The sequence below is a fragment of the Muntiacus reevesi genome, chromosome 4, assembly GCF_963930625.1.
Source record: "Muntiacus reevesi chromosome 4, mMunRee1.1, whole genome shotgun sequence".
Taxonomy (NCBI): domain Eukaryota; kingdom Metazoa; phylum Chordata; class Mammalia; order Artiodactyla; family Cervidae; genus Muntiacus; species Muntiacus reevesi.
In genome coordinates this window covers 165,345,704-165,373,571 of record NC_089252.1, presented here as the reverse complement: position 1 = coordinate 165,373,571, position 27,868 = coordinate 165,345,704, and the positions used below count along the sequence as shown (strand labels likewise).

At 39.6% G+C, this 27,868-nt stretch overlaps 1 pseudogene; it reads left to right on the top strand.

The window, feature by feature from the left end:
• The first annotated feature begins 8,355 nt into the window (after nucleotides 1–8,355).
• The window catches only part of LOC136167261 (cyclin-dependent kinase 2 pseudogene), a 42,327-nt pseudogene continuing 22,814 nt past the window's right edge, over nucleotides 8,356–27,868 (top strand).

Sequence of the window (27,868 nt, the reverse complement as noted above, 5' to 3'; positions counted from 1 at the left end):
CATTTATTATTTAAATTTTTAAAATATTGATAATATTAAATGCTTGAAGCTGTATTTATTATTAATACAAAATTGTTTGCTTACAGTTTTACTTATAATTTGCCTTCTTAAGTGGCAGATATGCTTACCATATGATTATGCGGTTAGCTTAATGCTTATTTTGAATGTATTTCCTTGTGACTATTAAAAATCTGACCAGAAAGGTCATGAGAACACAGCAGCAGATAGTTTATGATTTTTGCTGATTCTGCAATTTTGAAGTATAGGTTATTATTAAAACTGAATATGTTGAGATGAATTGTAGCACTATAGCTCCATCATACCTCATTCTTTAAATATCTTTCCCAGATTTCACTTGTCTGTCTCTTTTTATATTTACTGTCTGGATTTTAAAGACTTTTCATATTTTATATTTCTACTGACTTTTTTCCCCCCACTGACTAACAGCATTGATCATTGTCTTTGAAATATGACCCAGCTAAGATGATTTTAGATTTCCTAAAATTTTGCTGTGAGGTTTTGTTCATTTGAGTGTTTCATTTTGTAATATTTTCTCAAGAAGAAAATAACGCTGCTAATCCACAAATACAAACTATGTGTGTATCCCAAAACAATGAGAAGTGCATTTTTGGAGATAGAGTAGCATTTAGAAGTACAGTAAACTTTCTGTCATGGAGTAAAATGCTAATTTTGTTTCACTTTCCTATGTTAGTGAAGAAGAAAAGTGCTCTTGAATATACTAACTTAATTTTTTCTTAAAAAACTGACCTAACTCACTGTATTTTTTTTTCTTTAATGGATTATGGTATTATATTTTTCTTCTGAGTTAAATTTTCATAGTTATTTATGTGAAAATGCAAATATGTTTAAAAAATGATTATTCATAAATTATAATGGTCTTAGTATTATTTTAGTGTTCTGAAAAGCCTTTGAGTTTAATAGAATTTATAAATTTCAGCCTCTCGAATAATTATAAAACTACAATAAGGTATTAGAATTGAGTAATGAATTAGATACAGTTTTGAGGGTATTGTAATTGTATATTTATTTAATTTGCACTGTTATCTGTAATATGTGATAAGGTCTTCTTTTCAAACGGATGCTATTTTTATTTACATTAATTGATGAATTTCTATTTTATAGTTTCACCTAAAGTTAAGGTAAAATATGACATTTCCTAGATTCTATCGTCAGCATTTCCTTAAAGAAAGTTGTTTAAAAAAAAAAGAAGTTCAATATGTGTATTTAGTTTATTTTCTGTGTTTGGATGTTAAACTGGGAATCAGAAAAATCTGTATATCACTGCTAAAGTGTTGAAATAGAATAAGAGGGGTAGTTTTCCAATTCAGTAACATGTTAAAAATATTGCCATGAATTTACATGAAGTAAAAATATGTCTATTCTTGAGAAATATCAGATCAATTGCAATCAAAATAATCATTTTCTAGTGAAAGTTAGATGTGAGTCAAGGGTATGCAGCATATATTTATATAAACTGAGTAGTTTTAGCTAACACTGCATTAGTTTTCAACACTAGGACCATGCCCTACAGATTAAAAAAAATATATATATATATATGTATGGTATTTATACATACATACATACATTATATGAATATATTAATACTATACAGTACGATAATCATCCCAGTCTCAGTGACAAGCAAAGTGGGCTGCCTGCTTGCTGGTATGTTTGACAGGTTTTTCTTCCCAGTGTATCTCTTGCCACCGCCAGGAATCATTACTAGCAGTTCATTCCCTTGAGTCAAGGCTGATTTTCTAAAATCTCGTGATCCCAGGAGAGGTTAACACATTTTCCTCTTGTTGGTCTGAATTGCTTTCTTTAGTTACTAGAAAAACTGAGCTGTGTGTGTGAGTTTGCTGGATGCTAGGAGATTCAAAAAGGAAACTCCCAAAGCTGAGATAATTTTATAGCACATTTGAGACTCTAGCTAGGCCTTAAAACAGCAGTAATAATGTTCTTTGGGATATATATTATAAATACAGTAAGTTTTAAGCCTCACGTAATCACTTTTTGTCACTGACAGTGCCTATCTTATATAGATTGCTGGACAACTGGCTTATGCCAAGTGGATTTAAGTCCTTTTCTGACTGTTTTCCATTAAAAAAGAAACAAACTTATTTTCAACTTGAATAACTTGGTTTCCTGTAATGCTACCACTGCCAAAAAGGAGCAGATCATTTTGTTGTTTCTTATTGGGTATTTCTGTATAGAAACTAGTGTTAAAGGGTTTTTTTTTGTTAGTTTTACTGTATACTTTTGAGTGTAACATTTATTTATTAGGCTGCTAGGTGCATAAAAGTCTGGCTTAGAACCACTTTTCAGTTGCTTTCATTTTAAATTTTATTATATGAACAGCTGTGTCATTTCTTATCTGTTTTTCCCTCTGTATGATTATTGATTCAACTTTTGCTGTATTCCTTAAATTTTTTGTAGTGCAGAAGGAAAAGATGGACAATTTAGCATATATATTTTTATTCTGCTTAATAACATTCACTTAATTCTGTAGTAGACCAGTAACTAGGTTGTCCTTTCTCAATGTAACCTTGGGGTATTTTGTTCATCGTCACGGGTCCTAGGTAACCGTTAGGCCAAAGGGTCAGTTAAGAAGCTGAGAATGAAACAACATAAATTATTGAAAATAACTCAAAAATATTAATGAGGTTATCGTTATTATACTTGGGTTAACGAATGATAGTGTAGTTATTTTCTAGTGACTAGTATATTCTTCTCAAATTTAGAATAATTCATATGAACAGTCAAATCCTCAACAGTCTGCTAGAGGTGATGTGACATCTGGCTAGTTCAAGGCACCGTTTTTTCAGGAATCCACCTACCTGTGATGGCTATAGATATTAAACGTGGAGATTTAGAAGCCTCTGGCATTAATCTATATCCAGGCTGAGAATATTGTGGATTACTTTTTTTTTTTTTTTTAATGAAAAACTACCACTGATGTGGGCTTCCCAGGCGGCGCTAGGGGTAAAGAACCCACCTGCCAAAGCAGGAGACGTAAGAAATGTGGGTTCAATCCCTGGGTCAGGAAGATCCCCTGGAGGGAGGGTAAGGCAATCCACTCCAGTCTTCTTGCCTGGAGAATCCCATGGACAGAGGAGCCTGGTGGGCTAACCGTCCATAGGGTCACAAAGAGTCGGACACAACTGAAGTGACTTAACATACACACACCACAAATGTAGACAAGAGTCGTCTCATGAAAGCATTGCCAGCAGCCTTCTGTGTCCTTTGGATTTCTCCTTACCACTCTGGCCTTTAGCAGGTATGACATCTTGTGTAAAGTACCACATTTTCTATGCTTACATTGTTAGAGTGAATTTAACTTTTCTTTAACCACTCATGATAAGAGCCAGGAGTTCATACTGCATGGTGTGTTACAAATTCATGTGCTCTGGGAAAGCAGGTTTTAATGCTTTAAACTCACTGGAATTAATTTTTTTAAATCTCTGGTAAGTGGAGTATTGCTTTCAATTTGAATGAAGGGTTTTTATAGATTGGAAAAGTAAGTTATAATATCTGTCTTATGTAAAAACTATTTGAGGATTTAGATGAATATCAATTTCTTATAAATGTGGTAATTTAGAATGCACTAGCAATATTGGCTCTCTTTAAAGAAGCATGTTGTGATACTTTTGTGAATATAAACACTCTTAGTAATCTTAATTGTGAGGCAGCAAGGACCTGAGCCTCTGCCTCTTATTAACTTCACGCCTTAACTGTTCAAAGCCTCTGTTTCCTTATCTCTAGAACAGAGATGATAATGAATTACTTATTCTTTAGAGGCAACATACATAGTTTGAATTTTGAGTTGATTTGTATTACTGTATTATTGAGACCTTTGACTAAATATCTTTCTCCCTTTTTCTCCTTTCTTACGGTTTCCTCTTATTTTCCTTTTTCTCCTCTCATTTCTCTTTTAATCTCTGCCTCTTCTCTTCCAGCTTTTCCTCTAAATTTCACCTATATCTGTTAAGAAGAAACAGAGCTAGTAGGGTAGAAGACCTTCCAACTGCCTTTCTATCAGATGGGACTCTGGAAATATCTCTGGGCTCCCCCATTGGCTCAGCGGTAAAGAATCTGCCTGCAATGTAGGAGACCCAGGTTCGATTCCTGGGTCGGGAAGATCCCCTAGAAAAGAGAATGGCAACTCACTCCAGTATTCTTGCCTGGAGAATCCCCATGGACAGAGGAACCTGGCGGGCTACAGCCCATGGGGTTGCAAAGAGTCAGACATGACTCATGAGTTCACACAGAGGCAGGCACTGCCAACTGCCTTTCTATTAGAAGGGACTCTGGAAATACCTTCTACTTTGGCCACTTGCTTTTTTGCAAAGGTGAAGTCCCCCCTGCCATTTTAAAATAGCTGAACAAGAAGAGGCTATAACTCCTGCTATCTTTTCCAAATCTATAGGATTCAGCAGCCAGGATGCTTACAAAATGAGATTGCTATAAATATGAATTCCGCAGCTAAACTTGCAACAATCATGTATTTTATGTAAATAGAGATTACACCACTTTTCTCAAAAGGAAGTCTTTAAAATCTGTTTGTTTTTTTGTCTTTTGTGGGGAAGGGCTTTTTGTTTGGGAGGCAGATACTTTGAACTATTTTATATTTATGTTATCTAAATATTTGTTGATTTATATTATTTGCACAGTCCCTACTCATTTGCAATATGAGGCACCATATTGCCCTTGGATTTCAGCTGTTTCTATTTTTCTGTTGAAAGCGATATTCTTTGATAGAAGGCCTGAAATGTTACAGTACTCATCTCCAAGTCTTTCCTGGCTGTAGTTGATATCCATATGCTTGATGCTTATAGTGATTCAGAGGTCAGCTGAAACATTCTTAATTACACTGTGGGAGTAATTCTAACCCCTCAGGAAAAAAAGAGAATGATTGTACCCTTGAGTTTTGAGACCATTTTCAGTTGCTGCAAATGTGGTTATATTAAATTTAATTTTAAACATTCATTAAATAGTGCAACCAGGGAAGATCAGCTAAACCATGCCACTGTTTGGGGAACTATTGCAATATAATATCAACTGCTCCTTTCTGTGAAGTTTAACTAGATGGGAGAAAAATTCCAAAGCTATAATACTGCAATCTTATTCTTTTTATCTAGAAAAATAAAATATTAGACTTCAGACCCAATTGTGCAAATTGCATTTGCTTTCCAGCTTTTACTACCTCTGTGTCATAATTTTAACACATAACATACAACTCCTGTCTCTTAAGGCGGTTACCATATGGTGTTTATGTCAGACTGGATATATTTATCTAATTTTGTGAGATTCTTTTTTAGCTCCTGACACAGTTCTTGAAAGTAATACTGCTGTTGTTACACTTTCTCCTTGCAATTTTTATGTTATTGAGATATATCAGTTATGTATTATTACCATGAAAGTCTCTTGGCCTCAAACCCAAATTTTCTTTGTGGCCTAGGATAGATTTTTCACAAAAACTACGTAGTTATAGCTGTGATTACATAGCTTCTTAATTTGCCTTACAGTTACCACTCAGCATGATTCTAGGTTTTTAATTATGTTCCAGCAGTACTAGTTTTCTAGTATAAAAGTCATAACCAATTTGAGAGTTGACTTTCAGATATGATAAATTATTCATTTTCCTTCATATACTTGGTTGTGTCCTCCTCCCCACGAGGTTCAACACTTCAGTGACCTCCCAACTCCCACGTCATTGACTCTGTTTAAAAACCAAACATTCGTGTCAACTTAGAAAAACTTTTCATAAAATACAATAATGGAGATGTGTTTTGGAGACCTTTTTTGAAACTATTAATACCTGAAATGAAAAGGATATACACCTAGAAAGATATTATGAAACATTTCTTAGCAGTTTAGAAAAAAAGTTACAACTTTGTATTAAAATTACAGGTCAAGTAGAAAACATAATCCTCATCTCGGGTAGACTCCCTTAATTATCTTTTATGAGCACTCATTTATTTTTAATTTAGTGAGGCTAATTTTGAAACCGCCTACCTATAACAATGCCAGACCATCCCTCTACCTCTCAAAGACAAATAGTTTTAATTTTTTTTGAAAACCTGGCTTGTATAATAAATGTATAATACTGAAAGATTCCTCCATAGTATTTAGAGAAGTCAAGTGTAGTTATAAATTTTTCTTTTCATTTTAATCATTTATGGAGGACCTAGTTTGTGTTAGCCAGGGCTTTGCCTATATTATTCCTTTTAATTCTCACAGCAGTTCCTGCAAGGAAGGTATAAATTATATTCGTTTTACCAAAAGGAAGAAGTCAGGATTTAGAGTGACGTGACTTTTACTCAGTCACACAGCTGAAGTACATTTATTTCAAAAGCAGTTTTTTTTCCCTCCACACAATGCTCGATTAACATTTTACAGGAAAGTTCTGCACTCCATTAAAACCCAAGCCTTACTGAAATAAATGGAAAATGCTTTTTACATAATTACTATTTCTGTGGGTAGGCATTGGGACAGAAACACTTGAATATGACAGAGAACCCTGAAGTACTGTGCGGAGAAAAGATTTGTCTAATGACTAACCTCCAGAACTGCACTGGGTTTTTCTTTGGTCCGAGAGAGTTCAAAACATCTTACTGATTTAAACTTTAAGATGTTATAGCCTATTGGTTATAGCACAGTGGTTAAGAGCCAAGGTTTAGACTAGACTTGGTAGATTCAAATTCCAGCACTGGTACTTACTGGATGCATGACCTTAGGTTAATTAACCTGTTTGGGTTTCCTCATCTGTAACCTAGAGTCCTCGTAGTGTTTTAACTCATGGAGTTGTTTATTAGGATTTTAAAAAGGAGTGTTGTAAAGAACTGTCCTGAGTACATGGTAACTGGTGGATGTTAACATAAAACAGAACACTTTTGGCACATGTCATTCAAGAAATGGGCAGAAACGCATACCTTTTCACAGAAGGGTCAGCTTTTTACTTCACTGGACAACACAGCATATTAAGAATCTACTATGTGTATGTTCACAACTATGTCCTTGCTGAATGGACAGAAGTCTTTGGGAGGGCTCTCAAAGGTGTTTATAGCTAGCTGAAGAGACTGCATACATAAAATAATGCTCAATACAAAACTATGTATGTAGTCTTGTGTTGGTAACATGTGTTGGGCATTGGATTAGTGTCTGCTCTCATGGAGTTTACAGTTCTGCAGGGAATACAAACCTTTGACAAGTGTGCAGAATATTTTGAAAGACTAGTACAGATTAATGTGGGATCTCAAAGTCAGGAAAATCTGCATAGTCTTCTGTGGTTCAGGATATTATTTAAGTTAGTATTCAGAGGCAGTGAAAAAGCTCAGTGGTAGAAACAGAACTTAAAATGGGTCATGTTGGCTGAATAGGTTTTGGATGGGTCCAAAGGATATTGGAGGGTATTTCAGGTAAAGACAAACGTTGTGAGCAAGGCATCTCTCTCTAGATACCAGGAAACTGATAGAGTAGATTTCAACATGTTTTATAAAGCAAGGTTGACAGTAAGGGATTGAGGCCAACTCATGAAATTCCTTGAAAGTCAAGCAGATTAATTTAGATTTGAGGTGGCAGAAGTTTGGAGTGATTATTTTTAGTAGTAAATTATGAAACTAAAGATAAACGAGTTATAAGCAGGATAAAGTGGAGGGAATATAGAGTAGGGAAAGCTAAGACGGGAGGCTGTTGCCGTTTTTCTGCTGTGAGGTCATGGTGAAGGCTTGTTAGCTGGGCGTGCTCACATTTGGAAAGGATGATTAGATTCTGGATACTATGGGTGGAGGCAAAGAACTGGTAACAGCAGATTGTGTCTGGATGATGAATACATGTGTGTCAACGCTGTCAAAAGGTTAATTGTGAAAAGGAATCTGATAAAATTAGTGTAATGATTAAATTTATTTGGAAATCTTATGCTCTAATGTATCTGTATAGTAGTGTAGTGTTCATGCTCAATCATGTCTGACTCTCTGCAAGCCCATTGACTGTAACCTGCCAGGTTTCTCTGTCCATGGAATTTTTCAGGCAAGAACACTGGAGTGGTTGACATTTTCTCCTCCAGGGAATCTTCCTGACCCAGGGATCGAACCCATGTCTCCAGGGTTTCCTGCATTGGCAGGAAAATTCTTTTACCACTGAGAATGTATCTGTATATACTGTAGAGCAAATAACTATTTGAGGACCATCAGAATATCTGTGCCACTAGAACAGATGACATCGGCTGGGGTGGAGGATAACGTGGTCCACTGTGCAATGAATCAGCAGCGGGGGATGCCAGCCCAAGCATTGCTTATGGGAACAAGGTGGTGTGAATTATAATGAAAGTATTAACTGATTTCCAGATGGTGCCAGTGGTAAAGAGTGTCTCCTGCACTTGCCAAGGCAGGAGACATGAGATACCTGGATTCGATCCCTAGGTTGGGAAGTTCCCCTGGAGAAGGAAATGGCAACCCAATCCAGTATTCTTGCCTGGAGAATCCCACGGACAGGAGCCTGGAGGGCTACAGTCTGTGGGGTTGCAAAGAGTTGAACACGACTGAAGCGACTGAGCACACAGATTTTGTGGTAAGCATCACTGTGACGCCTAGTCATATTTGTCACGTTAAGCACTTAATTGCAAGCATGTTCCATATATACAGAAAATGCACAAATATTGTTAATTGGAAGTGGTTCTGATTGCATATCAAAGGCAAACTTCAGCATTTGCTTTAAAATGTATACAGTAAGCACGACACTGGGATTGGTCAGTGAACATACCCAAGTGTATATTAGGGAATTCCTTAAGATAGTTAGGACTCCCTGCTTTCGCCATCAAGGGCCCGGGGTTTGATTCCTAGTCAGGGAAATAAGAAGGTATCACAAGTGCCACCTGGGGCCAAAAAATCCCTAAGCAAACCAAGTGTATTTCTTAATTTGCATATTACAAATTTTATTTTGAAACTTGTCAGGCAGGTTGCTTTTTAATTTGAAACTTTGTTCAATAAATTGTGTTCTAGGCTTCCCTGGTGGCTCAGAGCAAAAAAAAAAAAAAAAATGTGCTTGTCAATGCAGGAGACAGGAGTTGGATCCCTGATCTGGGAAGATCCCCCATGCCAGGGGAACAAGGAAGCCCCGAGGTGACAATTGCCCAGCCTGCACTCTACAGGCGGGCAGCAGCAACCACTGAGCCCACCGGCGGGGGTTACTGAAGCCCATGTGCCCTGGGGCCGGACTCAGCTACAAGAGAAGCCACAGTGAGAAGGCCAGGCCTGGCAACTAGAGAGTAACGCCGGCCCCTGCAACTAGAGAAGAGCCGCGCAGCAATAGAAGACGCAGCACAGTCAAATAAGAATTTTTGAAAAAGAAATTGTGTCCCGTCACCAATATTAAACAGAACAGAAATGAAAAGCCAGTGTTACGTAATCTTTAACTTGCAAAGAGATTCTCTGGCTGAGAGGATGTTATCAAAGTTACACTGTGCTGCTCTAAAGGTAAAGGATCCTCACTGTTCCCCAAAGCAGTTACACATGGATGTCCCTTGTGTGTGGCTTGGAGTCTGGACCTCAGCCCTCCGCCTTTCAGGAAGGCATCCAAGCCTGCGCAGAGGCAGTCTCCAGTCTGAACACGCTGTTCCCCCATCCCTTAGTTTTCTTATGTGCTCTGGATTTTCAGGAGGGTGATGACTGACAGTACTGCCAGATTTACGTAAAAACACAGGACACGAGCTATATTCCAAGTTCAAACAGCTTTAGTATAGGGGACATATAGTAAAAAATTATTCCTTTATCGGAAAGTCGAATTAGACGTTCTGTGAATCTTAATTGGCAGCCCCTGCTTGCTTTTTGTTCGCATCGATTTAACTTCACAGAAAAGTCTCAAAACGGGAGGCAAAAAGAAACTCGCCTGGCCCCGAAGCAGATGGAGCTCAGGGTAGTCGGCCTTTTCCCAAACTTGGCCTTCAAAAAAAAAGAAGAAACCAACCCCCCCCAGCAGTCTCAGGAGCCTGCGCATTAACGCGGGCAGTGCAGCAGCTTTCCCGCCGGTTTTCTGTGGAGTGTGGCGCAGCGGCCCGGCCGCGGGGTGGAGCGCCCGCTGCGGAGGCCTTGCCGGATGCGAAAGGAGGTGCCAGAGACCTTAAACCTCAGCCCGAGGCCAACGTGTCCGCTTAGACGGCGGTGAGTGCCGCCATCTTCTCCGCGGACACAGCGGGCGGTCAGCGGCCCCACCCGGCCCCGCGAAGCGGCCTGGGGAGCGCGGCCCGCCGCCTCAGCACTGTGCTGACGTGGGAGCCGGGTCCCCCTCTGGGGCTGACTTCTAGTGACACGTCGAATTTCTGCCGAGGCGGGGGAGGGACGCCGCTTCTGCCCCGGATGTAAGATGGCGGCGCGGGGGGGTGCGGCCTGGCGGGGCGGTCACGTGGTGGGGAGTAGCGCGCGAGCCTCCTTAAGTGATCTCCATGGTTCGGCCGCCTCACTGGAGCAGCGGAGCGCGAGACGGGGCGCGTGTCCGCCCATCCCGCGGCGCGGCCGGGTTTCAGTTTCCCGGGGTTTTTGTCTTCCTCTCGCCTCCTGCAGAGGGGCACGGGATGTCCCCGAAGGGTACTGAGGAGCGGGGGCCTGGGGACTTCCGGGCTGCGCCTGGGTTTTCGGGTCGCGGCGCCGGAGCCGCTGTCCGCCTCTGCAGGAAGCGCCCCGGGCGTTCTCCCGCGCGGAGAGCCGGCCCCGCGCGCGCGTGTGCGGAGCGCGGCGCCCGTGGGCCCCAGCCGCCGCCCAGCCCCCGCCGCGGGGCGGGGAGGGGCGCGGGCGGCACCTCCCGGAGACGTGGCGGGAGGCGGGCGAGACGGCTCGGAGCTCGCGACGGGCGAAGCGCGGGAGCGCCGCTCGCTGCCTCACTGGGATGGCCCGGGTCCCGCAGGCGTCCGCTGCGCTTTTGCCGCCCGTTTCCTGCTGTCGAGCGGCCTGGGGGCCGGCGTCCCCTCGGGGCGGCGAGGGAGCGGCTGCCTGCGCACCTCTTCTCTCTCCAGAGCGCCCGGTCACGGAGAGGACCCCGGCTCGGCCTCCCCGGGCGCCGGCGCCGCGAGGATGCCGGCAGCTCCCGGGGCGGCCGGGCGGCGGGCGCCGGGCGGGGTCTGCAGGCGCGGCGCGGCGGGGAAGAGCAGGGGCGCGGGGCCGGCGGCGGCGGCCGAGGGACGACGGAGGAGCGCCGGAGTCGCTTCGCTCGCCTCAGCGCGGTGCGGCGCCTCCCCGACACCAGGGCCCTGGCTGAGGTAGTAGTTTGTGCTGTTGGTCGGGTTGTGACATTGCCCGCTGTGGAGATAACTGCGCAAGCTACTGCCTTGCTAGTGCTGGTGACGCTCAGCGCCGCGGAGGACAATGGCCGGGGATCCCCTTTGTTTTCCGGGGCGCGGGGGCAGCCCGCGGAGCCCGGCCTCGGCGGCCGCCGCGGAAACCGTTAGTTGTGCGGTTTCCCGGAGGGAGGAGGGCATTGCGGGGGCTGCTCGGACAGGGGCGTCTGTGAAGCTGCCTGGATTCGCTGTTTGCTTTTGAAGGAAGGAATGAAACTGAGTAATTGACACGTAACTTTTCCACCCTGAATAATTTGAACGCTTCTTTCAGTAGGTGATGCCCGATTTAGTTAGTGCGTATTTTGCTTCCTTCTTGATGAATCGGATTGGGGTGAGGTACCTCGTGCAGAACCGGCATAGGGGGTAGAGTAGTCGACCCGTTAAAGTTTATGCCTTAACATTTCGGTTTTGTTTATTTGGTGTGTTCCCTCTGTAAATCTAAGAGTTTTCAAAATGTAAACCCAAAGCAATTAAAAGTTTCTGTTTAAACTTTGTTTTGCAACTCCTTGAATGAGAAGATTGAATATAGTTAAACGCCTTGTGGAGGTTGTTTTTTTTTTATGTATGAGGCAAATAAATTCTTTGTACAGTGTGCTGTGTTTTTGTTTGTTTTTTAGTTTACCTTCGGGGGCTCATTGTGCCAATGTGATGGTGGTGGTTTTTGGCCTTTGCTTCTCACGTTATATTGTCATTGCTCATCAGTGTGGGAGGAAAGGATTTAGGTAGGCGCTAAAAGTGTGGTTTACGGATACTTTGAGTTTAAAATCTAATATTGTCCGTTTTAATTTGTGAGGGACCCCTACTCCCTCAGTTTTTAATAAAGAAAACGTAGTTTGGAAAACTAATGAAATGACTTGGTATTTTAAATACTCCGATATCTGGGTTAAAAAGATGATGATTGTACTTTTAAAATTTTAATTTCACTGAGAAAAATTAGTGGTAAATTTTAATACTTTCCTTAGAAAACAGATCTGGTTTTGTGTACAATAATTAGCTTTCAATGGTGTAATCACAAGCATTCTATGATTTAATTTTGGATGCATAATTGAGAAAAAGAAGGCAGTTCTTTGCCTAGAAAAAGGCACATGGAAGGAGAAAAGTTTTTAAGCCAACTGAATCCTCTTAGTCCCTTCCAGCAGGAGTTTGGTGCTTTCGTAATTCAAAAGTGATCTAATAAGTGTGTCTTGATTTAGTTCGGTTTAGCTTTGAGAGATAACCTTACTCAATCTGATCTGGTCTGGATGGAGTTGCCTCATTGTGGGAAGGACAGTAGACAACCTCATTGAATCTTAAAATGCATGAAATATTTGAACACTGCCTTTTTGAGTTTGCTTTCTTTTGATATCAAAGAGCAAAGTACATTTAGACTTAAGTGCCACTACTTTTAAAGGATGAAAATCTCTGGGTGCTATGTAAAATCTTGATTTACAGAGAAGCTAATAAAATTCTAATTTTCATTTCCCAGAACAGTTCATCCAGGCAACCAAGGTAATCCTTATCCCACAGGTCCTCATCTTTCTCGTTATACTGTAGCACATTTTATAGGGGATCAACAGTTGTTAATTTGTACCCAAAAGTGTTACTGATTCTGCCAGTAATTTATTGAACTTGAATAGATCCGCAGGTAGGAAGCTGAAGTGGATGTACAAAGTATTCACAGTTTATCCTCTGCTTTTTTTTTTTTTTTATACTAACCCATATATATGGAATTTAGAAAGATGGTAACGTATCCTCTGCTTTTAAACTAAATTTCATCCAGAATTGCCCACGTAGTAGGAACATTTTGAGTTGTTGGATATAAAGTACTTCCATATGTTATTCTTGTTTGCTAATTTACAAAGAAGATACTGCCCCCAGCCAACTTGTTTTTGTACCATAATTCTATTTCTACCCTAATCTCTAGTTTTAAAAGTTAGCCTTTCATGAATTTCACTTTATTATTTCTGTACACTGATGAAAATTACCTGCTGAACATTTTTACTGTTGACAGTTTACTACAAAGATGAATTTGCCTTATCAAAAGTACAGTTTTGCAGTCAACATTTACTTGGTGCAATTAACTTTTTTGTTGATCTGTTGTCAAACACTTATTAATTTGTAATAGCAAAAAGCCACCGATGGGAAAGAATAAAGCAGTATTTTGGGTGTCCTCAATAAGTGCCAGACCAAAGGAAAGCTGAGTTATGGTAATAACATTTTAATAAATGTCACCCTCCATTATTGGAAATATAGATGTTAATTTTGTGTATGAGACACCTGGAGAAGATTCTTGGGGAAGAGTTATGTTTTATGCCTTAAAGTCAGAATTCCTGATTGTTAATCTTATATATAAAAATTTTGTGTATAATCTATTTAAACATGAAATTGCCTTTTGGTAGGTGAGCCAGGGTGTACATAAGACATTGCTTCTTGTGGAGTGGGCTCAGAAGAATTTTTGCCCGAGGAACCTGACAGCAGAGATTAGCTCTTCAATGTGTGGGAACTAGGTGCCAAGACGACTTCTGTTTCTTCGTTAACTGCCCATTCTTCTCCCTCCTGTGTGTTACACCCACTACCTCCATAGTGTGGGTGGAGGAAACGGATAAGTGATACTACTTTACTTCCCCCAAATTAAGACTCCTTTCTGTAATTTCTGGAACAAAAGAAAAATAGGACAGTCATCTTCAAAAGTGAATTAGGCCAGATCGGTAATACCCAAGAGGAGAGTGATGACCATTGTCATAAAATCTAAAATGTCATTGAAGCCACTGATAGCTAGCTGATTCAGATAGAAATATTAAAACCAGCCAAATGATTGTCTAACACAGTTCACCAAGTATTTTTGTTAGAATATCACTCTGAGGCAATGTGGGAAAAGCACAATAGTTTGGCTAGATCACTGCCGCAAAGGTCAACGCAGCTAGAAAAGATATGACCCTAAGTACTTAAGAATCAAAATGTGGGCGGGTGAGAAAAGCATTAGTGACCTAGGTTACCTTTTGAGACCTGGTGGAGAAAAAATGGGTAAAAGAGCTGAGGGGAGCGAAGTTCGGAGCACTTAGAATAGATAACTGTAACAGAGGTTTGGTGTTCATTGCCTCTAATCATTCTAAACATGCAGTTGGAGTCTTCCAAGTGAGCATTACAATTGCAGTTTATACTTGGTGATGCCCTGATTGGCTTACATTTTAGCCTTGTATTATCTGCTGTAATATGTGCCAATGTTACCCAAATTTGTTTAAGAGAAACTGTTAGTTTTACATGGAATAGAGTGCTTTTTATAATCTGAAGTTGAGAGTTACTTGTATTTAGATTTTCACTTTCCAGTTAACCTTTCTTTAAAAGCACTGTTATTCGATACAACATTGGAATTGTGCCTACACAAACTTCTGGACACTAAATTTGTGAATAGGATCCTTTTAAACTGCATATTTGATACCCAACAGTAAATATTTGGTTATGAACAAACAAACTTAGGATAAGAGTCTCATGTTGATTTTACAGGTAAGTTCCTAGTTTGTCCTTTTTCCACCTCAACGCTTTCTGAAAATACACCGTTTGCCTTTAGCTGGGTTTCAAATTTTTTTAGTTCTGTTATAATTGAGAGTGTTTTATCATGAAGATCAACATTTCTAGAAGGCCAAACACTGTCAAATGTTACAGAAAAATAAACTAGGAACTAAAAAGTGCCCACAAACAATTGTAACTTAGATCATCTGTGTCGTTGTAACCCTGTGTTCTCTGTTATAAATAAAAAATCTCTTTGAACTTGAACAAAAAATGTATTAAGATTCAGAGGTTGCTATTTCAGTATTCTGCACACAATATACTTTAAAGGCCTTATTAAACAGAATAGTGTTAAAATATACAAGGCCTAGGCTAATCATAGTGGTGACACTGAATATTACCCCCAAATGATGGCCAAAAGACCTGACTGAGCTCTAAAATGCAGAAATCAATGGAAACATTTTTCTGTTTGTTTAAAAAATAACTTTGCATTTGTTTAATAAGACAGGTTAATTTTCAATGAGAATAAAAATCCTATATGCCTTTAATTTTTTTAGTGACTGAAATATATATATTCTGCATAAATATATATATTCTGCATAAATTTAACTCATTCATTTTATTTACTTAACAAATACATTGAGTGCCTCCCATGTACCAGGCAACTGGGGATACACAATAGACTAAAGAAATGAATCTCCACCCTTAATGGCATGTGTATTCAAACAGGGATGCATTTGTCTATAATGATAACAATATGTAATACACACTGCCTGTGGGCCTCTTGCGATTTTTTCAAACTTGAGTTCCACTTGGGTGTCTACTCTAGAGCCTTGCTCCGGGACCACTAGTGGTACTGTGGTTGTGTGTATGTGTTTTCCCATTTTTAAAATAATTTTATCTGCATTTAAAAACAAAACAGTCCCAATAGAGCATCACCAACTGTCCTGTCAGACTCTGCAGAGTCTTTACATTTCTCCACGAGATTAATGAGACATCACATTTTTGACGTACTTCAGCATCGTGAGGTCAGAGAAGCAAGAGTGCAGTGTGGGTAGGATACCGAGTTGGCCGTGTAGATCCCGCACCTCTCGAGAGCAGACGGGTGGGGTTCGTTCAATGCCACAGGCAGTGGAGAGCCAATTACGAGCCTTGCTGGGATGGAGTGCAGAGAAGAGTTGAGCGTTTATCCTGCCTTTTACAAATTATACGTCAGGGTAACTACACAGTGGTGAGGGAAATTTTCTCATTATAAAATAATTCCAGCTTAAAAATACAGTATAATAGAAATAGGACCTCAACATCTTGCAGCAGTAATGAAATAATCAAGCGAGGCCTCCTCAATGACTCTCTAAACTACTAAGTGAATGCTCATGGGGAGCAGTTTAATGCATGGATCGGGCTGACAACACCTGAACCCACTGATCAGCCTTAACGTTACAGTAACAGAGACAAGTGTAAACATTCTGCGCTTCCCGAAGTTACACCACAGCAGTGCAGAGTCCCAACCGTGAAGGTCAGATAACTGAACTTGACTCCTCAGACATTTCAATCTGACTGCTAGTCATAAGAGACTTAAGATACAGAGGAACATGTTAAACCACCGCTGGATGCAGTTGGCAAAATCCACACTAGAAAATTCTAGAAGACAAATGACCTGGTATTTTTAAGTAAACTGCAAGAAAAAAAGAATTTATAGATTAACATGGACTTTAGAAACAATTATAGCTCTTACAGTAAATCATTATAGCTTTCTAGTGTACATGCAACATAGGAGATAATTACATTAAATAGGAAATACATTAAAACCCAGAAGAGTTTAAATGGGTGGAATGTGGAGAATAATGAGCTTTTATGTACTTGGTGTTATTTTCTGATGCTTCTCTTCTGGTCCCTCTATATTTTTTGTAGTTTAAGGATAACCTTTGTGAACTAAGGGGCATGTCTTCAAAGGTTCCAACATGAAGAGTGGTGTCAACATCTAACTCCTTCATGCCCATAACTGACAGCGCTCTGGATAGCACCTAAGATGTTCTGGGCTGACTCAGTACCTAGTGGACCCTTTGAGGCCATTTCTAACCTCACTTCTGTATCTTTTCGTTAACTGCTCACCAATTATGATTCTTCCATTTTTCTCTATCCTCTTGTTAGTTCAGTCTTCACCTTGCATATTCAATCCACTGTTTGCTTTCTTAAAATTGAGATGTAATGGACATACTAGTTTCAGGTGTTCAGCAAAGTGATTTGATATTTGTATGTGCTGGAAAATGATCACCACAAAGTCTAGTTAGCATTCGTCACCATGTGCTGTTACAGAACTTTTTTTCTTCTGATGAGAACTTTTTAATATTTACTCTTAGCAACTGTCACATACGCAGTACAATATTATTAACTGTAGTCAACATACTGTATATTACATCCTCTTGAGTTATTGGTTTTATAATTGGAAGTTTGTACTTTTTGACCCCCTTCACCCATTTTGTCCTCCTCCCACCCCCTGCCTGAGGCCACCACCAACCTGTTCTCTGTATCTCGGAGCTTGGCTTTTGTTTTCTGCTGTTTTTGATTCCACAGATAAGTGAGATCATATTTGTCTTTCTCTGTCTTATTTCACTCAACGTAATGCCCTCAAGATGTTGTTGCAAATGTCAAGATTACATTCTTATTTATGACTGAATAATATCCCATTGTGTGTACATACCTCACCTATTTATCCATTCATCCATCAGTGGACACGTAGATTGTTTTTATACTTTGGCTATTGCAAATAATGCTGCAGTGAACATGGTGGTGCCTATATCTTCTTGACTTAGTGTTTGCTTTTTCATCAAGCTGCTTAAAAAGACTTAGTTATCAGTTGCAAAGTATAGAACTTCTTTAAATCCTGATTTGACCAAAGCCAGCTGTAAAAATATTCCTGAGACAACTGCGAGTAATTTAAATATTGACTGAATATTTGAAGTTAAAGAATTGTTGATATTTGATGAAGGTATTGTGGTTGTGTGTGTGTTTTTTTTAAGCATATACATATGCTTTTCTTTTAGCATATACATAATGAATTTACCAATAAAAAGATATGATGTATAGAATTTGCTTTATGTTTCAAAATAATCCCTGGTGAAGGAGAGGGTGTATATATGGGTGGGAGTATGGGTGAAGACTGCTCTTGTACTAATACAATGGAAGTTCACACATGCTCACGATGATACCGTTGTCTAAATATACCTACTATAGTTGTTCAGTTGTGTCCGACTCTGTGACCCCATGGACTGCAGCACGCCAGGCTTCCATGTCCTTCACTATCTTCCAAAGTTTGCTCAGATTCATGTCCATTGAGTCAGTGATGCCATCCAACCATCTTCCTCTGTCGCCTCCTCCTGCCCTCAGTTCTTCCCAGCATCAGGGTCTTTTCCAGTGAGTCTCTTTACTCTGCATCAGTTGGCCAAAGTACTGGAGCATTAACATCAGTCCTTCCAGTGAATATTCAGGGTTGATTTCTTTTAGGATTGACTGGTTTGGTCTCCTTGTTCTCCAAGGGACTCTCAAGAGAGTTTTCTAGAACCACAATTCAAAGGCATCAATCCTTCGGTGCTCAGCCTTCTCTATGGTTTAACTCACATCCGTACATAACTACTGGAAAAGCCATAGATTTGACTATGCAGACCTTTGTTGCCAAAGTGATGTTTCTGCTTTGGTCTAGGTTGGTCATAGTTTTTCTTCCAAGGAGCAAGCATCTTTTAATTTAATGGCTGCAATCACTGTCCGCAGTGATTTTGGAGCCCAAGAAAATAAAGTCTGTCGCTGTTTCCCCCTCTATTTGCCATGAAGTGATGGAGCTGGATGTCACGATCTTAGTTTTTTGAATGTTGAGTTTTAAGCCAGCCTTTTCACTCTCCTCTTTGACTTTCATCAAGAGGCTCTTTAATTCCTCTTCACTTTCTGCCAGTGGAGTGGTATCATCTGCATATCTAAGGTTGTTGATGTTTTTCCCAGCAGTCTTGGTTCCAGCTTGTGATTTCATCCAGCCCAGGCTTTTGCATTATGTACTCTGCATGTAAATTAAATAAGCATGGTGACAATATACAGCCTTTCCCAATTTTGAACCATCCATTGTTCCATGTCCATTGCTAACTGTTGCTTCTTGTCCTGCATATAGGTTTCTCAGGAGACAGATAAGGTGGTCTGGTATTTCCATATCTTTAAGACTTTTCCACCGTTTGTTGTGATCCACACAATCAAAGGTTTCAGCATAGTCTATGAAGTACAAGTAGATGTTCTTTGGGAACTCCCTTACTTTTTCTATGATCCATTGGTGATTTGATATCTATTATAATTAAACCTAGTAATTATGTTAGAATTTAGAAGGCATGTGTTTACAGAATCTGCACTGTGAAGTACTTTGTAAAATACTTGCCTTAATGTTATTCTAATTATTAATAACCTTCTATTTTAAATATTGGTATTTTGCTAGTTCTATGTCTTTTCAAGACGTATGCCATGTTAATAGCATACTTTAAAAAATTCTAAAATGTATTCTAAAGCTAAAGAAATTTACTGAAAAAAATTTAGTTTTGACTTGAACTATGTTCTGTAAGCTTAGTCCTATTTATCATTTTAAATGTTTGTGCTGTACTTAGCCACTCGGTCGTGTCCGACTCTTTGTGACCCCTTGGACTGTAGCCTGACAGGCTCCTCTGTCCATGGGGATTCTCCAGGCAAGAATACTGGAGTGCGTTGCCATGCCCTCCTCCAGGGGATCTTCCCAACCCAGGGATCGAACCCAGGTCTCCCACACTACAGGCAGATTCTTTACCATCTGAGCCCCCAGGAAAACCCATGAATACTGGAGTGGGTAGCCTACTTCCTGACTCAGGAATTGAACCCGGGTCTCCTGCATGACTGGTAGATTCTTTACCAACTGAACTTTTAAATAATTAACTGTAATAATTGTTCTGGCATTTTAATAGATTTTTGTGTTTCTATTGATTTAAATGATGATTTTAGTGTTCTTTTTAACTGTCACTGTTTCTGTATTTTATCTGTAGAATACAGTATTTCTACTAATGTATGTTAACTCTTAGCAGTTATATGATCGTGCTTCTACATATAGCACTATGATTTTTTAAAATTGTATTGATGTATAATTGATTTACAAGGTTATTAACTTCTGTACAGCAGTGAATCAGGGATATGTATGTATATACACACATATATTCTTTTTGGTATTCTTTTTCATTATAAGTTATCACAGGATATTGAATATAGTTCCCTATGCTACACAGTGGGACCTTGTTGTTTATCCATCACTATAAATAAGAGTTTGCATCAGTTTATCTCAGCTCCCAGTCCTGCCCCCTCCTGCCCTCCACTCTTGGGCAACCATACGTCTCTTCTCTGTGTGTAAGTCTGTTTCTCTTTTGTAGATATGTTCATTTGTACTGTGTTTTAGATCCCACATATAAGTGATTGCATATGATAAATACCATAAATAATATCTTTTTCTTTCTTTACTTCACTTAATACAATAATCTCTAGGTCTATTCATGTTGCTGCAGCTGGCATTAATTCATTTTTTATGGCTGAGTAGTATTCCATTGTGTGTGTGTGTGTCTACATACCACATCATCTTTATCCATTCATCTCTTTATGGACATTTAGGCTGTTTCCATGTCTTGGCTATTGTGACTAGTTCTGTAGGAACATGGGGGGGGTGGTGAATAAATCTATTTAAGTTGATATATACTGAGGAGTAGGATTGCTGGATTATAGGACAGCTCTATTTTCAGTTTTTTGAGGAACTTCCAACCGTTTTGCGTAGTGGCTGCAGCAGTTTACATTCTCACCAACAGTATAGGAGGGTTCCCTTTCCTCCACATTCCTTCCAGCATTTGTTATTTGTAGACTTTTTAATAATGGCAATTCTGACCAATGTGAGGTGATACCTCATTGTGTTGAATAGTTTTGATTTGCATTTCTCTAATAATTAGTGATGCTGTCTGAGCATCTTTTCATGTGCCTATTGGCCATCTGTGTATATTCTTTGGAGAAATGTCTGTTTAGGTCTTCTGCCCATTTTCGATTGGCTTGTTTGGTTTTTTTGTTATTGAGTTGTGTGGGTCGTTTCTATATTTTGGATAATTAAGCCCTGCAAATATTTTCTCCCATTCTGTAGGTTTTCTTTTCATTTCGTTTATGGTTTCCTTTGTTGCAGATAGCATTATTATTAACCTAGTATTCTGAATAATTTAACAGGGTTATTCTTGATTTGGATACATTAGCACACTGAAAAAGGTAAAAAAAAAAAATTATAGCCAACAGTTTGTTTTGGGTTTGAGAAAACGATTTTGCATTTTACTAGCATAGAAATGATGTTATTGAATATCTACTATGTGCCAAGGATATACACATGTAGAATGAATAATATAATACTGAAGGGAAAAAGTTTATTAAACCATTATTGTACAATTAAATTCTTTAAATTTACAAAGATCATCACTATTATATAGGATGTATACTTTAAAAACAAAACCTAGTGGCTTTTTAGTTTAGTATATCTTGCTCTGAGCAAACTTGGTGAACCACCACTGGTTTCCCCTGCTATCCAAAAGCAGAGCTTTCCTCTGAACCTTTTCTTTTGCAAGCCAAAATGGTAATGGCGTAAAGCAAAGAAGCAATTTTCTCCTTTGTAAAAGTGAAAATCCTCTTCAGATTTCTTTTGGTTAGCAAAAACAAGTACTAGTCTAGACCTTTCATAATAGCAAAGGGGGGTTAATTGTACCTGTATCTGGATTCATTGGTTTCAGACTTCAAACTTAGCTATGATCTTATCTACAGTAAAGAATCTGCCTGCAATGCAGGAGACCCTGGTTTGATTCCTGGGTGAAGAAGATCCCCTGGAGAATGGAATGGCTTACTCACTCCAGTATTCTTGCCCGGGAAATCCCGTGGACAGAGGAGCCTGGTGGGCTATAGTCCTTGGGGTCAAAAGAAGTCAGACATGACTGAGAAACTAACACTTTATCTACTGAATACATAGGCATTTTCAGTTTTAATCCTGGGACTGCAGTTATTTTAATGATAATTACTATTTCTATAGATAATACAACTTCTAATACTTTTAGTATCCTCTGATGACTATCCGTGAGCCCTGCTGCATTCATTTTGCTTGAGTTGACTGAATATTCTTTAAGTTCTTCCTAATTCTGCATTATGAGTTTGACTTTACCATTATTGTTGAGTTTGGCCTTACCATTTTATGTTAAGGAATCAAAGGCACCATTTCACCAGTTAGGCATTCACCAGTGGCTGAGTTTATTTTGGGGGGCTGCAAAATCACTGCAGATAGTGACTGCAGCCATGAAATTAAAAGACGCTTACTCCTTGGAAGGAAAGTTATGACCAACCTAGACAGCATATTACTTTGCCAACAAAGGTCTGTCTAGTTGAGGCTATGGTTTTTCCAGTAGTCATGTATGGATGTGAGAGTTGGATTCTAAAGAAAGCTGAGCACCAAAGAATTGATGCTTTTGAACTGTGGTGTTGGAGAAGACTCTTGAGAGTCCCTTGGACTGCAAGGAGATCCATCCAGTGCATCCTAAAGGAAATATAGTCCTGGGTGTTCATTGGAAGGACTGATGCTGAAGTTGAAACTCCAATACTTTGGCCACCTGATGCGAAGAGCTGACTCATTTGAAAAGACCCTGATGCTGGGAAAGATTGAGGGCAGGAGGAGAAGGGGACGACAGAAGATGAGATGGTTGGATGGCATCACTGACTCAATGGACATGAGTTTGGGTAAACTCCAAGAGTTTGTGATGGACAGGGAGGCCTGGTGTGCTGTGGTTTTATGGGGTCACAAAGAGTTGGACACGACTGAGTGACTGAACTCAGCTGAATAGTCAAGTCCTACCATAAACAGGGATTCAGGGAGCAGAAAGATCCTCCACCTGCTTTTACCCACCACCCAATCACACACCCAAAAAACATGTTATCCCAAAAGATATTATGCAAGTTCCAAAATGACCTCTGGGCATTTTGGTACAACATCCGTCTTTTTTCCTTATCATATGCCCCTCCCTCCCTCCTTTCCTCTTCCCCTCAATTAGTGGAATAATTTCTATGTGACTGGCAAAAAATAATACTTCCCTTTCCCAACAGCCATTGTTAGTTGTGATGCAGTATAAAGGTAGTATATTGTGATGAGATTTCCAGTCTCCTGTATTTTTTTAATCTAAGAAAATAAAAACAAGAACTCTGGATCCATACACAGCAACGTGCCCTAGGTATGAAGAGCCCTGAGCAATCAGTGTCCGTCAGGATTGTGATCAGAGGATAAGGACAAGAGACATGAGGCGTAGGCATGTTTTCAGTATGTCAAGAAAGAAGAAATGGGCATTTCTGGATATAAGAACAACATGGGAAAAGTTAAGGGCACATAAAAAGGCGTGGACTTTCAAGGAATGTATGGTCTGATTTAGATGTTAGGATGTGGGACCTGGGGCATGGATGATGGTGTAGACAAACAGGCTGGAAACAGAATGACCTACAAGAGTAAGGAGTTTTCACTGTTCTTTTTTTAAATTGAGGTATAATTGATATTTAACTCTATATTAGAAGTGTGCAACATAATGATTTTATATATATTGCAGAATGATCACAATAAGTGTAGTGAACATCCATCACCACACAGTTTTTTTCTTACGATGAGAACTTTTAAGATCTTTGCAACTGTCAAACAACATACAGCACCCTTAACTTTAGCCACCACGCTGTACATTACATGCCCATGACATAATTATTTTCTAACTGGAAGTCTGTACCTTTTGACCATGTTTACCTCATTTTCCCCCACCCCTTGCCTATGGTAACCACCTATCTGTTCTGTTTCTATAAATTCAGTTGTTACTTCATTTTATTTTTAGATTCCACATATAAGTGAGACCACATGGTATTTGTTTTTCTCTGACTTATTTCACTTAGCATAGTGGCTTCAAGGTCCATCCATTTTATTAGGTGGGATTTCATTCTTTTTTATTGCTGAATAATATTCCATTGTATTTTTATTTATATACCACATTTTCTTTATCCCTTTAATCATTGATGAAGGCTTAGTTTTTTTTCATATTTTGACTATGCTAAATAATGCTGCAGTATATGTGGGGGTTCATATTATCTTTTTTAAAAAAGTATGTCTTCATTTATTTATATCTATAATGAAGAAACTAGATTAAGTCATTGCATATTATTTTTTTAAATAAGTGTTTTAATTTCCTTCAGAAGTACAGTTGCTGGAACTGGTAGTTCTGTTTTTAGTTTTTCTATGCTGTTTTCCATAGCGGCTGCATCTATTTACATTTCCAACAGTGCACAATGATTTCCTTTTCTCTCCATCTTTGCCAGCACTTATCTCTTGTCTTGATGATAGCCGTTCTGACAGGTGTGAGATAATGTCTCATTGTGGTTTTGACTTGAATTTCCCTGATGATTTAGTGACGTTGAGCATCTTTTCATGTATGTTGGCCATATGTATGTCTTCTTTGGAAAAATGTCTGTGTGAATCCTCTGCCCCCTTTTTAAGCATACTGTTAGTTTTTACTAATAAAGCTATATGAGTTCTTTATATATTTTGGATGTTAACACCCTTGCAGATACATGATCTGCAAATGTTTTCTCACATTTGGTAGGCTGCCTCTTTGATTGTTCTTTAGGGATAAGAAACATTTGTGTCTTTTGAGGAGAGAGATTACCCAAGGGGTAAAGAAACCTCACACACAAAAACCTGAGGAAGGTGGGAAGAAGGCCTGCTTGTTAATGAGAAGATGAAAATGTTGCTAGGCGGACAGAGGAGGAATGAGAGGGAATGTGGAGGTTCAGAATGGAATGTATAATAGAAAAGGAATAACTGGGCAAGAGCCTGTGTTGTTATCTGCTCTGTTTTTGTGAGGAAACGCTATATGTTGAAAGCATCCTAGCAGTGTCTGCTGTTTTATCTATGACACCATCTGAAAACATTTGAAAGTGCTTTAGAATAGGGATCAACAAACATTTCCTGAAAGGGCCTGATATTAAATATTTTAGGTGATGTGGGTCAAATATAGTCTCTGTTGTATTTGCTACTGCTTCTCCTCCTTTGCTTTCTTCTTTTTCTTCTCTTCCTTTTCCTCCTTTTCCCTCTTTAAAAATATAAAATCATTCTCAGCTCATGGCTCATACTAAAAAGAAGCCATAGACGGGTTTGGCCTGTAGGCCATAGTTTGCTGACCCCTTCTTTAGAACTTAGCTATCCTAATGGAACATTTGGTTCCACTCCCACCCCACTTTCTCTCAGTAAGTGATGAAACAAATAGGTCTTTTTGGAGAATAAAATGTTGGAATAATTTAATGCATTTGAATGTATGTGACCCTTGATCTGCTTTTGACCACCATCGCTCAGATTTGTGATGGTAGCCTAGGTTCTCAGTACTGCCTCAACAGATAATACATGATAGAAGTGTCACTGCGTGGCTTCTGAGAACAGGGTTGTAAAAGGTGATGCTGCTTCTGTCCTCCCCTTCTTTCCCCACATACTTTTGGAGCTCTAAGCTGCCATGTAAAGCCACCCTAACGTTTCCTTGCTGAAAAGACCATGGGGAAGTCACGCAGTCATAGGGAGAGTTGCCTGAGGAAACCCAGCTGTGCCTGCCCCCAACTATTTTTAAGTTTTCCCAAACTAGGCCCCATGCATATGAATGAGCAAGTACCAGATGATTCCAGTACCAGCTACCATCTGCTGCAAGCTCATGAGACACCCTAAGCAAGAATCATCTAGGCAAGTTCAGTAAAGCCTCAGAACCATGAGAGATAATAAGAAAATTGTGGTCGTTTTAAACCACAGTTCTGGGGCAATTTGTTACATACCAGTAGATAACCAGAAGTGATTGGGGAACCTGGAGGGGGAGTATTACTATAACAAAACCTAAAATGTATGGCAGTGGCTTTGCAGCTGAGCTGCCCACATACGTTGGAAGGGCCTTGAAGAGGTTAGTAGCAGAAGTCTGATGGATCTTGAGGTTGTCAATAGGGCTTAAAGGAAAGTGAGAGAAAATTTATTAATACTGGAAGAAAAGCCCTAGTTAATAAAACCATTGCCTGTGATAATGAAGAAATATTAAATACTTAATGAGCCAGTGGGTCAGCCTGAACAATTTTCAAGCTAAAGTTTTAAAGTTTCAACTGGTTTCTTTTAGCTGATATCATGAAATACAGATAATGATGAGCTGGAGAAGAAATTACTCAGTTTTCAAGCAAAATTTTGAGGAATATAAAAGTCAGAACTTGCTGTGTTAGAAAAGAAAATCCTTTTCTGATGACCATTCTCTTGCAGCAGAATGTTCTCAAAGTAAAACAACAAAAAAACTGGCCTCAGGACAAAAATCAAATTCAGAGCTCTGTCATGAAAAGTTCTCAAGATAAAAATAAAGCTAAGGATTTGACTGTGAAATCCTTTATTAAGATCCCAGAAAAATTTAAGGTGGTGCCTAACAGGGAGCTGCAGGTAGACAAGAATTGTGGATGTGGTTTTTGTCTAATGAAATAAACCCTAGTGAAATCAATGAGTCATAAGAGACTTACAAAGCTTTTAAGGAAAGTATATTGCAGAAATACTTATCAGCCTCGACTATGAGGAACAGAGATGGCTTCAGAATGAAAATATACTTTTAGACCCTTGAAATTCTATAGGCAGGAAGCAGGCTCACCAAACTACTGAACTTAAAATGTGGGCTCTATTTTATAGAATAGGAGGGATAACTTAGAGGATGGAGTGAAGAGTTGAGGAGAATCATTGCAGGGACTAGAAATGAACCCTAATCAAGGAATTGGCAACATGCGTCCAGTCGACTTTGCTAGGGACAAGAGACTGCTACGCCTTTTTTCTCCCTCTTTGAATGGAAGTATTCATAGTGATTATCCTCTGCCTATCTACCCTACCATGAATATTGGGTGTGTGGGGGACACAATTTATCTCTCTAGTTCATGAGTTTTTAGACCTAGAGGAATGGTACTTTTCATTTGGGAAAAGGTACTATTCTTACTGCTTTTCTTTCTTTCTCTTTGTTTGTAATTTTAAATCATAAAATATATTTGAATCTAGCTTAAATGGCTGTAAATAAGCACAAAAATTCTCTATCATCTTGAATGCACCAAAATTCTCTTACCATCTTGAATCTCATATTTTAATATGTGCTAAGTACCGAATACTGGAGAAGGCAATGGTACCCCACTCCAGTCCTCTTGCCTGGATAATCCCATGGATGGAGGAGCCTGGTGGGCTGCAGTCCATGGGGCCGCTAAGAGTCGGACACGACTGAGCAACTTCACTTTCACTTTTCACTTAAATGCATCGTAGAAGGAAATGGCAACCCACTCCAGTGTTCTTGCCTGAAGAATCCCAGGGGTGGGGGAGTCTGATGGGCTGCCGCCTATGGGGTCGCACAGAGTCGGGCACGACTGAAGCGACTTAGCAGCGGCAGCAGCAGCAAGTACCAAACACAAGTCCTGCCATGTGTGTGATGGTTCTTTTGTGAATGCTAGTTTGGTTTATCCCTCTTTCCTGTGGATGACATTATCTTTACCCATGGTATGCAGTTCCCTCACACTGATTTCTCGTTCACCAGAGCTCTCTACTCCTACAACCCCTCCTCCACCCCACCAGGCCTCTCCATATGCTCCACTCCAGACTTTTTTGGGCATTTTACTGTCATCCAAACTCTGAACTTGCCTACCTTATTTTTTCAAAGACTTGCAAATTGACTAGGTAATTATCATGGATAATCAAAGTAAAAGAAAGTGTTAATTGCTCAGTCATGTCCAACTCTTTGCAACTCTGTGAACTATAGCCAACCAGACTCCTCTGTCCATGGATTTCTCCAGGCAATATTGGAGTGGGTAGTCATTCCCTTCTCTAGGGGATCTTCCCGACCCAGGGATTGAACCTGGGTCTCCTGCATTGCAGGCAGATTGTTTACCATCTGAGCCACCACAGAAGCCCAACTACAG